This window comes from Mesocricetus auratus, unplaced genomic scaffold (assembly GCF_017639785.1).
Source record: "Mesocricetus auratus isolate SY011 unplaced genomic scaffold, BCM_Maur_2.0 Super-Scaffold_15014, whole genome shotgun sequence".
Taxonomy (NCBI): domain Eukaryota; kingdom Metazoa; phylum Chordata; class Mammalia; order Rodentia; family Cricetidae; genus Mesocricetus; species Mesocricetus auratus.
Genome location: NW_024429186.1, coordinates 5,193,941 through 5,206,479, shown reverse-complemented (window position 1 = coordinate 5,206,479; position 12,539 = coordinate 5,193,941).

The window sequence follows — 12,539 nt, the reverse complement described above, 5'->3', positions numbered from 1 at the left end:
GAGTTCAGGGTGAGGGTGCACCTCACATTGTTGGATGGGAGTCCAAAGTCCGTGTGTATACTCTGGATGGGTACTGATCTGCTGCCAAAGGCTCAATAGATTACTTAGGCCTCCTCACTGACACTAACATTCAGGGGGTCTTGATCAGTCCCATGCTGGATTCCCAGGCTGATGCCTGTGATTCAAGAGTTAACCTTTGTCAGGTCAGCTGTTTCTGGGGGGTAAACCAGCCCAGTCTTAATCCCTTTGTTCATCAGTCCTCCCTCTGTGTTACTGGCTTTCTTGAGTTCAGCTCAGTACTTAACCAAGGGAGTCTGCCTCTTCTTCGATCAGCCACTAAATGAAGTTTCTGTTTCCCAGACTCTCTGGCCATAAGATTGTAGGCTGGCACTCACCAGATCTATGTCTAAAATCCATATTTGAGAGAGTACATGCCATGTTTCTCTTTTTGTGACTGGGTTACCTCACTCAGGATGGTTTCTTCTAGTGTCATCAATTTGCCTGCGAATCTCAGGATTCCATTGTTTTTTTTTTCTGCAGAATAGTACTCCATTGTGTAAATGTACCACATTTTCTCTATCCACTCTTTGGTTGAGGGACATCTAGGTTGCTTCCAAGTTCTGGCAATTACAAATAATGCTGCTGTGAACATAGTGGAATAGACATATTTGGTGTATGAATGGGCATCTTTTGGATATATGCCTAAAAGTGGAGTTGCTGGGTCTTGTGGTAGGTTTATTCCCATTTTTCTGAGGAATCTCCATACTGATTTCCAAAGTGGCTGAACCAGTTGGCACTCCCACCAGCAATGGAGGAGTGTCCCCCTTTCACCATATCCTCTCCAGCATAAATTGTCATTGGGGTTTTTGATTTTAGCCATTCTGACAGGAGTGAGATGGTATCTCAGAGTTGTTTTGATTTGCATTTCCCGGATCTAAGGATGTTGAGCACTTTCTCAAGTGCCTCTCAGCCATTTTAGACTCCTCTATTGAAAACTCTCTAGTTCTGCAGCCCACTTTTTAATTGGGTCCTTTGATGTTTTGGAGACTTGCTTCTTGAGTTCTTTGTAAATTTTGGAGATCAACCCTCTGTCAGATGTGGGATTAGTGAATATTTTTTCCCATTTTGTGGGCTGCCTTTTTGTCTTGCTGACTGTGTCCTTTGCCTAACAGAAGCTTCTCAGTTTCAGTAGGTCCCATTTATTAATTGTTGATCTCACTGTCTGTGCTAGTGGTGTTATATTCAGGAAGCTGTCTCCTGTACCAATTCGTTCAAGAGTACCACCCACTTTCTCTTCTAAGAGGTTCAGTGTGTCTGGATTTATGTTGAGATCTTTGATCCATTTGGACTTAAGTTCTGTGCATGGCAATAGACATGGATCGATTCGCATTCTTCTACATGCCAGCCGCCAGTGATGCCAGCACCATTTGTTGAAGATGCTTTCTTTATTCCATTGTATATTTTTAGCTTTTGTCAAAGATCAGACGTTCGTATATTTGTGGGTTAATATCTGGGTTTTCAATTCGTTTCCATTGGTCTACCTGTCAATATTTGTGCCAATACCAAGTTGTTTTCAGGACTATAGCTCTATAATAGAGCTTGAGGTCAGGGATGGTGATGCCTCTGGACATTGTCTTGTTGAACAGGGTGTTTTGGTTTTCCATACAAAATTGATTATTGTTCTTTCAAGGTCTGTGAAGAATTGTGCTGGGATTTTAATGGGGATTGCATTGAATCTGTAGATTGCTTTTGGCAGGATTGCCATTTTTACTACATTGATCCTACCTATCCAAGAGCATGGGAGATCTTTCCATTTTCTGAGGGCTTCTTTAATTTCTTTCTTTAAAGATTCAAAGTTCTTGCGAAACAGGTCTTTCACTTGTTTGGTTAGCATTACCCCAAGGTATTTTATGTTGTTTGTGGCAATTGTAAAGGGTGATGTTTCTTTGATTTCTTTCTCAGCCCTTTTATCATCTGTATATAGTAGGGCTACTGATTTTCTTGAGTTGATCTTGTTGCCTGCCACTTTGCTGAAGGTGTTAATCAGCTGTAAGAGTTCCCTGGTAGAGTTCTTTGTGTCATTGATGTAAACTATCATATCATCTGCAAACAGTGAAAGTTTGACCTCTTCCTTCCAAATTTTAATGCAGGAAATCCAAGACCTCAATGAACACTCCAAGGACTTGGAACAATTTTTAAAGCAGGAAATCCAAGACCTTAGAGATGACATGGTTGCAAAATTTCAATCTTTAGAGGATACATCATCTGAAATATCAGACACTGAGGCAACAGATGCTAGCCTACCAGGAAATAAACTAAGCAAAGCTAATAGACATCCTAAGGTGGCATTTCCAGTAATTATGACAGAAAGGCCAGCATCATGGAGGTACCAAATTTGTTCCACTACACATAAATTGGAATCTAGTCCCATGAAATAAATGAAAGGTATAAAGCAAGCAATAATGTCTTATGTGGTCCACAGCTCTTATGTAAAACAGTTACTAAGCACATGGACTACTGCTAATAAGAATACTGCCTCAGATTGTTATGATTTAATGTCTGCGATGCTGGACCAGTCTTCCCAAATACAGTGGAAAACTTTGTGGAGACAGGAAACCAAGGCCTGTCTTGAACTTCAAGTTTGAAGGTCGGCTTTGAAGCTTCACAAAGTAAGATTATTGGGGAGAAGTAATTTTCTGACCTGCAAGTCCAGGCTGATTATGATCAGCATACATTTCATTTATGCAAAACAGCAGCACTAAATGCTTTGGATGAGGTCTGTGAACCAGGAAAAAAATTTGGATCATATTCAAAGGTGATACAGGGTAAGAGAGAAACACTCTCTGAATTCTTACAAAGATTATCCAGAGCAATAGATTTACAGACAACTGATCCTAGTATTAGGTGACTTCTTACAGAATCTTTGTCTCATGGGAATGCAAACCCACAATACAAACAAATACTGTGGCCATTAAAAATCAGATCAGCACCATTGGAGGAATGGGTCTTATATACAACTAATATTGAGTATGAAAATCCAGAGACAGGAACGTGGATAGGAGAGGCCATTTCTAAATGTCCAAAAGACATCGAAACCCTAGATGTTTTAATTGTGGTAAAATAGGACATTTGAGTAGGAATTGTAGACAAAGCATTCCTAGAAATAATGCTTCTACCAGAAATACTTCACACAGAACGCCTCAGCCTCCTGTTCTCTGCAAGAGGTGTGGAAAAAGCAGTAAACTGGACCCAAGAATGCTAGTCAACTACAGACAGACAAGGTAAGCCTTTAAAGCTTGGAAACATGTCCAGGGGCCTCCCCATAGATGCCCACAGATCAAAGGTGATTCAGTCTTTCCATCTAACAGTGGAGGACAGCTTCTCTCAGGACAATTAGAAACTCCACAGCCTGTTTTAAAGACTAATGGCACTTTGCATAACAGATTAGTTATTGAGGAGGAGCTAGTTGATACTGGAGGAAACAAAAAACATATATTCTGGCAAACTTCTTTACACGATCGTAGACCCAAAGTAGCTGTAAGAATGAATAATAAATTATTTTACAGGGTTTTAGAAACTGGTATATATGTAACAACAAAAATTCAGGAAATCTGGCCAGTACATGGGCCCTCTAATGATGCAAATGTTCAATTTCTAGGAATCAGGACCTTATCTCATGTGAAACAAAGTGTCAAATGGATGAAATGTATTGGGCCAGAAGAGCAGAGAAGAAGTTTGAGGCCATATGTCGCAGATATTGCTATTGATCTCTGGGATCGTGATTTATTATGGCAATGGAATACCAAAATTAACATTCCTTCTGTATAAGATATGAATCATAGACAATCTCTTGATGGTAGAAAATATATTGTAAGGCATTACAGAATACAGATGCCAAATATACAGGCTGTACAGAAACATGATGCTAATGCCAAACCTACAGAACAACCAAAAACTCAACCCTTAAAATGGCTAACAGATGAACCTGTCTGGGTAGTTCAATGGCCTATGACCTCTTAGAAGTTAGAGGCTTTAGAGACGTTAGTTCAGGAACAGCTAGATGCTGATCATATGGAAGAATCAACTAGTGCATGGAATTCACCTGTTTTTGTTATCAAGAAGAAGTCTGATAAGTGGAGTTGGTTAGTAATCTCAGAGCCATTAACAAGGTGATTCATCCTATGGGCTCTTTACAACCTGGGATACCATTACCTTCTCTCGTACCTAAATATTGTCCAGTTATAGTTATAGATTTAAAACATTGCTTCTTAACTATACCATTTCAAGAAAAAGACTGAGAAAGATTCGCCTTCACTGTACCTACTTATAACAATTCTCATCCAGTATAGTATTCCAGTGGAGGGTGTTGCCACAAGGTATGTTAAATAGCCCAACTTTGTGTCAATATTTTGTTCCTAAACCTCTAGAAATAATTCATAAACAATTTCAACATAAGTTAATATATCATTATATGGATGACATATTACAGTTTGATTCAAATAAGGATATTTGGAAAAGGTGTTTGAAGCAGTAAAGGAAACTTCACCTTGCTGGGGAATGTAAATTGCACCATAAAAATACAATGAGGAGATTCTATTAATTATTTAGGTTATGAAATAGACTCGCTCAACATTAGATGGCAGAAAGTACAGGTAAGAAAAGATAGTTACCAGATTCTTAATGATCTTCAAAAACTACTAGGAGAAATCTCTCAATTGCAGACAATTATTGGAGTAGAAGTGCATGATTTGAAACATCTGAAAATGGCCTTCAAAAGAGATAAGGACCTAAATAGTCCACGAGTACTATCAGCTGAAACTGAAAAAGAATTAGAATAGGTAGAATAAAGAATATTAGAAGCACATGTGAACCATGTAGATCCAAAACTGGACTGCATTCTGATTATTTTACCATCTAGAGAATACCTTTTAGGAATATTAATGCACAGGGAAGACATCATACTAGAATAGGTAATTCTGCCACATAAACAGAATAAAAAATTGAAAATATATATAGAAAAGATCTCTGATTCGATATTAAAAGGTAAATTAAGACTTTGTCTACTGAGATCCAGTAGAAATTACTGTACCTTTAACTAATGAGGAAATTTTCTCTTTATGGAAGTATAAAGAGTATTAGCAAATATCTTGCAGTGACTTTTTGGGAATGATCAATAACCATTATCCTGAAACAGAGAGAATCAAATTCATAAAGAAAACAATTTGCATTCTCCAGTGTATCATGAGACAAACACCTATTTCTGGAGTTCTTACCCTTCTACACAGATGAAAACAAATCAGGTAAGGCAGGATTTAAATCAGGAAATATAATACAGCAGTTCAAAGCCCTTTTAACTCTGTACAAAAGGCAGAGTTGTATGCCATTCTCATTTTCCTTAAATACTTTCCAGACCGTCTAAATATAGTAATGGATTCTCAGTTTGCAGAGAGAGTTGTCTTGCACACTGAGACAGCAGAATTTTTTCATGAAGGCACTGAATTAACCTCATTGATTTTACAATTACAGGAAAAGCGGTGTTCAGACTTGGTCATCCCTTTCAGAAAAGTTTAGAATTTAGGTGGAATGTATATGTTTAGCTTAGGATATAAGTAAATTATAACTTACTAATCATACTCTATGTATATATGTTGTATATGTTTGAGTTTTATCAAATTTAAATATTATATTTAGACTAAATGGGGAATTATAGGAGTGAACCCCACAAAGCTATCCACCCATGAGGGCAGGGATAAGTAAATTAGCAGAGGAAGAGATAAAAGGAAGTGAAAGGAAAAAGGACCTCCTCTTTTGGAAGCCGGCCACACTTCGGGTTCCCAGCTTGTTTGATTCTCTCTCTGGTAAACAAAATATATTCGATTCCCTATTGCATTGACTACCATCATTAGTAACCCTTCTGAATGCTATGAATATATGGCTATAAGTTGTTATCATTGGTTCACAATAAAAGCTTCTTTGTCTTATATTAAGGTAGAATATAGCTATCAGGGAAGGGGAAATGAATACAGGCATAAAGAAGGGTGGAGCACAGCAGACACAGGCCAGCTCCCCAGGAAACCAGGTTCCAGCAGACCAGTAAAAGCCAGATACTGCTGGAAATACATAGATTAATAGAAATGGGTTAATTTAAATGCTAAATTCTAATTAGCAATAAGCCTTAAATATAGGACAAAATTTTTTAATTAATTTAAGTTTCTGTGTGATTATATGGGATCTTGTGGTTGTGACACTAAAGTTATGCCTTTAATTAAAGCAGGATCTCAAAATTCTGCCAAAGCAGCAGACTCTACACCCTGTGGACTCCACAGCATGACATACATTTACGTCTCAAACTATAGAACAATAAGAAATTTGGTTAATGTTAAAAATTAATTTAAGGGAAGCAGCTGTTCCCCGGGCAGCATCAGGTAAACAGGCCGGCTTCCTGGCCTATGTTCCAGTGCCTGCAGATCACCTGGGAACTGCATAGAGCTCCCAATCCCGGTGGGAACCAAGCACCCCAGACTCCAGATCTTCTCTCCCACCAACGAGACCAGGAACCAAGAGGAGGCTGGGAGTCCAGGGAAGCAGCTGTTCCCCCAGCAGCTTCAGATAAACAGGCCAGCTTCCAGGCCTGTATTCCAGTGCCTGCAGATCGCCTGGGAACTTCACAAAGCTCCCAATCCCAGTTGGGAACCAAGCACCCCAGACTCCAGATCTTCTCTCCCACCAACGAGACCAGGAACCCAGAGGAGGCTGGGAGTACAGGGGAGTAGCTGTTCTGGATCAGGTACAACAGGACCCAGCATAGGGTCCAGGGGACCAGATAGGAGGCTAAGCACCCCAGATTCCTGTTCTTCTTCTCCACCCACGGGACCAGCATTTGGACAAGGAATAGAAGAACCACCAGATTATTGGACTTGCTAGCACCCACCAAAAGGGAACTCTGGTCCCCAGACCAGTAAGGGGATCTTTCTGCACCCACTAGAAGAAGAGATGGGAAAGAGACAATACAAAAACACAGTCAGCAACAGAAAAACAAATATGACACCGCGAGATTCTAGAGACACCACACCAGCAAGACCCCAATATTCCAACGCAAAGGAAGCAGAAGAGAACGACCTTAAAAGAACTTTCATGAAAATGATAGAGGCCCTAAAAGAGGATATTGGAAAATCCCTCAAAAAATGGAAGAAAAAACAAACCAAAAAATGCAAGAAATGGAAGAAAAACAAGCCCAAAAATTCAAGAATTGGAAGAAAAAACAAACCAAAAAAGGCACGAAATGGAAGAAGAAATGAAGCAAAAAATGCAAGAAATGGAAGAAAAAACAAAGCAAAAAATGCAAGAAATGGAAGAAGAAACAAAGCAAAAAATGCAAGAAATGGTAGAAAAAACAAAGAAAAAAATGAAAAAAAAATGGAAGAAGAAACAAACCAAAAAAGGCAGGAAATGGAAGAAGAAACAAAGCACAAAATGCGAGAAATGGAACAAAAAGCAAACCAAAAATGCAAGAAATGGAAAAAACAACAAACCAAAAAATTCATAAAAGGCAACAAACGGAGGAAAAAATAAACAGAAAATTGCAAGAAGCAATGCAAACACTGCAAGGGTTGAAAACTGAAATAGAGATATTAAAAAACACAATCTGAAGAAAGGCAGAAAATAGAAAAGCTGGACAAACAGTCAGGCACTACCAATACAAGCATTACCAACAGAATAGAAGAGATGGAAGAGATAATCTCAAGTGTTGAAGATACACTAGGAGAAATGGATTTATCAACCAAAGAAAACCTTAAATCCAACAAATCCTTAACACAAAACATCCAGGAAATATGGGACACCATGAAAAGACCAAACCTAAGAATAATAGGTATAGAAGAAGGAGAAGAAATCCACCTCAAAGGGGCAGAAGGCATATTCAACAAAATCATAGAAGAAAACTTTCCCAACCTTAAGAAAGACATGCCAATGAAGGTACAAGAAGCCTACAGAACACCAAACAGAGTAGACCACAAAAAAATCCCCTCGCCACATAATAATCAAGACCCCAAACATACAGAATGAAGAAAGGAAATTAAGAGCAGCTAAGGAAAAAGGTCAAGTAACATATAAAGGCAGACCTATCAGAATGACACCTGACTTCTCCATGGCAACTCTGAAAGCCAGATGGTCCTGGATAGATATTCTACCAACACTAAGAGACCATGGATGCTAGCACAGACTACTATACCCGGCAAAACTCTCAATCACTATAGACGGAGAAAACAAGATATTCCATGACAAAACTAGATTCAAGCAATATGTGTCCACTAGCCCAGCCCTACAGAAAATTTTGGAAGGGAAACTCCAACCCAAGGAAGCTAACTACAACCAGAAAAACATAAGCATTAGAGAATCCCTCTCTACCAACAGCCAAAAGAACAAAGGGGTGAAGTTCCACACATAATTCCACCAACAACAACCATCGCAAATCACAGAAGCATGAGCAATCAATGGTCATTAATATCCCTCAATATTAATGGCCTTAACTCACCCATAAAAAGACACAGACTAGCAGAATGGATTCGAAGACAGAACCCTTCCTTCTGCTGCATACAAGAAACACACCTCACCCTCAAAGACAGACATTACCTGAGAGTTAAAGGTTGGAAAATATTTTTTAATCAAATGGACCCAAGAAACAAGCAGGGGTAGCAATCCTAATATCTAACAAACTAGACTTTAAAATAAAATCAATCAAAAGAGATGAAGGAGGTCATTACATACTCATCACAGGTGAAACCCACCAAGATGAAGTGTCTATCCTGAACATCTATGCCCAAAATACAAAGGCATCCACATTTGTTAAAGAAACATTATTAGAACTTAAATCTCATCTAAAGCCCCACACAGTTATAGTGGGAGATTTCAACACACCACTCTCACCACTAGACAGGAATACCAGACAGAAACTCAACAAAGAAGCAAAGGGTCTAATAGAAGTAATGACCCTACAGGGATTAACAGATATCTATAGAACATTTCATCCACATAAAAAATAATATACCTTCTTCTCACCACCATATGGAACCTTCTCAAAAATCGACCACATACTTGGCAACATATCACACCTCAGCAGCTACAAAAAATTGGAATAACTCCATGCATCTTATCAGACCACCATGCTTTAAAATTAGAATTCAACAACAACACAAATCGCAGAAAACATACAAACTAATGGAAATTGAATAATGCTCAACTGCACCATCCCTGGGTCTAAGAGGAAATAAAAAAAAGAAATAAAAGACTTCCACGAATTCAATGAGAATGAAGACACTACATACCCAAACCTATGGGACACTTTGAAAGCAGTGCTACGGGGGAAGTTCATAGCACTAAGTGCTCACATGAAGAAACAGGAGAACAGTTATACCAGAGAATTGACATCACAGCTGAAAGCTCTAGAACACAAAGAAGCAAACTCCCCGAGGAGGAGTAAACGCCAGGAAATAATCAAATTGAGGGCTGAAATCAATAAAGTAGAAACCAGGAAAACAATACAAAGAATCAATGCAACGAAGAGTTGGTTCTTTGAGAAAATCAACAAGATAGACAAACCTTTGTCCAAACTTACCAAACAGCAGAGAGTGAACATGCAAATTAACAAAATCAGAAATGAAAAGGAGGACATAACAACAGACTCCGAGGAAATCCAGAGAGTCATTAGGTCATACTTTGAAAACCTGTACTCCACAAAATTCGAAAATTTAAAGAAAATGGATGACTTCCTGGGCAGCTCTGATTTGCCAACACTAAATCAAGAACAGATAAGCAATTTAAATAGACCTATAACCCCTATGGAAATAGAAGCTGTCATCAAAAGTCTCCCAACCAAAAAAAAGTCCATGTCCAGATGGCCTCAGTGCAGAATTCTACCAGAAATTCAAAGAACAGCTTATACCAATTCTTCTCAAAGTATTCCACACAATAGAAGCAGAAGGGTCTTTGCCAAACTCTTTCTATGAGGCTTCAATAACCCTGATCCCCAAGCCACACAAAGATACAACTAAGAAAGAGAACTTCAGACAAATATCCCTCATAAACATTGATGCAAAAATACTCAATAAAATACTGGCAAATCAGATCCAAGAACACATCAAACAATCATTCAACCCGATCAAGTAGGTTTCATCCCAGGGATGCAGGGGTGGTTCAACATACGAAAATCCATCAACGTAATCCACCATATAAACAAGCTGAAAAACAAAAATCACATGATCATCTCACTAGATGCTGAAAAAGCCTTTGACAAAATCCAACACCCCTTCATGATAAAGGTCTTGGAGAGATCTGGGATAACAGGGACATACTTAAACATAATAAAAGCTATATACAGTAAACCAACAGCCAACCTGTTGCTGAGACCTGTGCAGACCCTGTAGAACCATTAAACCCCAATCTCTCTATTTACAAATAGAATACAAACCTGTGACAGTTGGTTCTCCTTTCCTTTTGCAGATGCCAAAATTTGTTATCATTAACACTGATCAAAAACCCATCCCCTCTCCCATTGATGTTACTCTAACTCTCATCTATAACATTCCAGCTTTCCTATCTTCAGTGGCAACAGAGACATCCATCACAGCAAGCATGCTGGCAATATTAGCAAGAAACACCAGCAAAAGTAGAATGGAAGGGAGATAGAAGAGAGACATTAGATGACATCACCTGGAATGTGCCTAAATGATCACTCAGCTATTTCCACAATATGGGGTACTTGAAACACAGTCAACGGGATCATTACATGAGACATTGGGTTTGAATTAATATATACATAGATGCAAATTCTCAATTTGTGATACGTGAAAATGTTATTTGACTACCTCCTTGAAGAACATTAACACATTGGAAGCTGGTAGCAGTACACACCCTGTTCCCATGTATGTTAGATAATAACTTTCATTCATTGAAGGACTGGATTCCATTACTTATAAAGGGAAATAAATACAAAGATTTTGGATCAGTTAAATTTCCCTGTGATTGTCTGAACCTATCATCAGCAAGTCTAAAAATTACAGACCTTTGTGGGAAAACATGGAAAGTTTTATATTCTGTTTATTCGATCAAATAGCAAGTGGCATGTAGGAGTGAACCCCACAAAGCTACCCGCCCAACAGGGCGGGGTCAAGGTAGAGATAAAAGGTAGTGAAAGGAAAAGGGGCCTCCCTTTTTTTTCTCCTGGAAGCCAGCCACGCTTCTAACTCCTGGTATGTGCGACTCTCTCTCTCTCTGATAAATAAATATATTGTTTTTCCCTATATAGCCTCGATTACCGCGATATCTGGTGGCAGAAGTGGTTTGGAATTACAGCCCACGCCTGGGAAACCGCCTGAATTCGGCATCCCGAGGTGAGTGCTAGTTCGCTCCAGCCACGGTGGGTACATCGCCCGCGGCCCCGCTGCCCGCCCCAGTCGGCCGCTGCGCGTACATGCAGCTGGACTGCAAATAGAGCAATTGGCCTCTCCACGCGGAGCTGTTTTCCCTTCCCCACAAGCCCTGCTGCCCCGCCGGCCGCTGCCGCCCAGCGCCCCCATGCTTGCTGTCCACAGCTGCCGCGTGCTGTTCGCCCGTTTGCGGACACCGCAATAGTCTATCGCGGACACCGCAGCAGTCTATCGCTGTGTGTACCCTGCACGGACACAGTCAACCGCTGAGCGTGATCATTGGGCATCCCCCGCCACCACCGCTGCCGCCACCGCCGCCCTTGCGCTGCTGTGCGCTGCCGCCACCGCTCTGCGCCCGGAGCTGCCCCCCTCCCCCCCCCCGCGATCGTTCTGCGCTCCTGCCGCCCGCTAAGCGCGCAGAACCGGGGACTCAGACCCCTTTGCCGCCCGCCCGCCAACGCCACACGTGCTGCTCACAGCCCACTGCTGCAACTCCCAGTTGCTGACCGCCCGCGCGTTCCAGCCGCCAGCATACCGGCCATCGGTTGCCCGCTCCCTCCCCCCCGCTGCCGCCCGCCAAACAGAACCGGGGACTTTTGTACCAGAGCCTTTGCAAGCTCCACTGCTGTGCGGTGAATCTGCCTTCCCAAATCTGCCCATTAAGCTTTCACATGTTCCTTGGGAGCATCTGATTTTCCGCGGAGAGGTAGCGTTTAGCAGTACACCTCCGCCATCTGCTGGCCAAGCACGGTAACTACAGGTATTTTAATTTGAGATAATAAAGGAGGTGAATTTTTCCAATTTAGGAATCACCGATTGATGGTAAGAACATCTAATTATAACATGGCAGGTAATTTAACACTGCAGGATTTTGGAGATTTCATTACCAATGTGATGGATTATGTGGTAAAAGACAATTATGATATTTTTCTTACGTATATGTGTGCCATGCTTGTGATTAGTGTATTAATACATATAATCACTTGGAAGAAACATGAGCTTATGTTTCAAAAATTAGAGTCAAAAATTCAGGAACAAGTGGATTTGGCTACATTTAATTCAATGTCCGCTAAGACTGACTCTAACCAGGTGGAACTTTCCAATTTAGCAGAGTCA